This window comes from Pinus tabuliformis, chromosome Q, assembly GCF_031772625.1.
Source record: "Pinus tabuliformis cultivar Carrire ecotype Pingquan chromosome Q, CPIR1, whole genome shotgun sequence".
In the NCBI taxonomy this organism is placed as follows: domain Eukaryota; kingdom Viridiplantae; phylum Streptophyta; class Pinopsida; order Pinales; family Pinaceae; genus Pinus; species Pinus tabuliformis.
Genome location: NC_142296.1, coordinates 148,048,276 through 148,050,290, shown reverse-complemented (window position 1 = coordinate 148,050,290; position 2,015 = coordinate 148,048,276). Strand labels below are relative to the sequence as shown.

The 2,015-nt window shown below is 30.6% G+C and overlaps 1 pseudogene; it reads right to left on the bottom strand.

The window, feature by feature from the left end:
* Positions 1 to 452: 452 nt before the first annotated feature.
* On the bottom strand, positions 453 to 1,059 carry LOC149218687 (isoflavone 3'-O-methyltransferase 4 pseudogene; annotated as a pseudogene).
* Positions 1,060 to 2,015: the final 956 nt, after the last annotated feature.

Below are 2,015 nucleotides of genomic sequence, written 5' to 3'. Positions count from 1 at the left end.
AAACTTGTTTTTTATCTATTTTTTATTTTTTTATATTTTTTCTATTTTACTCTAAAAATGGTAAATCACTCCCCATAGTTTACATCATCATATTGAATCCTATTATGTATTATAAGTTTGATTTTGGTTATACAATTTTGTTTTAAGTCCCATTTTATAGCTCAAAATTTCTCTAATGATTCACACCGCTTATATGAATTTTGTGGGCTCCAGTTTGATATAGGAGTAAAATTTTGAAATATCATCACAAAATTTGGCCAAAACTTGTAACCAATATTCATGCTTTCACCCTAGATGTTGATGTGATTTACATTGAATTGGACCATTGGCCTCCTAGAATAACTTGGCCTCATTGTGTGAATACTCCCCTCTCCTTCAAAGACCTCTTCATTCTACCTCTTCTCTTACAATTATAAAAAAGCATTTTGAAAACAAAATCTAGTCCAAATGGACTAGTCACTCAAGAAGCCCCTATCTCTAGACCCGTCCACTGGCAAGGCCTTGTGGTAGTTCTTCAAAAGCCCTATGCAATCATCATCACTCCAATCATGCATAATCCACTGAAAATATAATAATCGATAGATATATAATCATTCATCCAATATAAAGCTACCCAACAAAAGAAAACCATAGCCATAGCCATTCCTTGATTAAAATAGCTTGGCAACTTGGTACTCTATCAAACATGTCTCCACTCACATGTTTCACAGCTGAACAAACACACAGTAACCAGATTTTGTCAACTGCATAGATATTACATTCTAATCATGTTTTTCAATGGTTGAAAAATGGCGATTCAGACTTACCTAGATAGTGAGGAGCGTCGGCCACCACATGGGGCATGCTGAAGTTGATTCCTGAGATGTGGGGATACCTAGAGACTATGAGATTGAGAGTCGACCAAACTCCTCCTCCCACATCCACCAATTCCTGAACCTCCTTAAAACCCTCGTAACTACACAAAAGCTTGTTCATGAACATGGTAGAAGGCTCAGACATAGACCTGTTGAAAAGCCTATTGAATCTTGGGTCGATGGCCAGGTACTCGAACGCATTCATTCCATGGGCTTTGGTGAATGGTTGCAGAGCCTTCAAGCACAACGTCCTTAAGATAATACCAGGACTTCATCAACACCTTATCTTGATTCATCAACACCAGTGGAGCCACAGAGACTCCATCCTGGTTATTCACAAGATAAGTTTATGGATATGTTAAAATTATTTCGCTAGTTTCAATTTCTTTCTATATAGTATATATTTTATTAAAAAATATAACAATTTTGGTTTCTGGTTTCATAGACTAAAAAAATAAGTACAATTTAAATTTATGATGCTAGTCACTTTGATACTCAAAATGAACTAAAATATATGATGGTTGAATTAAAAAACATAAATATAATTGAAATAAGTTTTAGATTCAATTTTAAAATATGTCTCGTAAACGAAAAAAAAGTTATATTCAAATTTTTCTTTGAGGTCATATACAAGAGCATAGTTATAACATGATATTTAGGTCATATGTATTGGAATTTAATATACCAAAAATCAATTAATGATATATGTTTCTATAATTTTGTATATGGTTAAATATGAAATTTCCCAAATTTACTTGGTTATCTTAAGGTTCAATTAAAAAACAAAAATGAAATTGAAATACTTTTAGTCAATTTTAAAATATTTCTTGTAAACAACGAATAAGTTTTATTCAATTTTATTTATTTTGAGGTAGTCTACAAGAGCTGAGTCATAACATGATATCTAAGTCATATGTATTGGAATTTAATATACCAAAAAAAATTAATGATATATGTTTTTATTATTTTATAAATAATTAAATATGGACTTTCCTAAATTTACTTGGCTATCTCAAGGTCCATTTAAAAAATACAAATTAAATAGAAATTAGTTTTATCTAATTTTATAATATTGCTTGTAAACAAGAAATAAGTTTTATTCGATTTTATTTATTTTGAGGTCACTTACAAGAGCTTAGTTATAACATGACATAATTATAA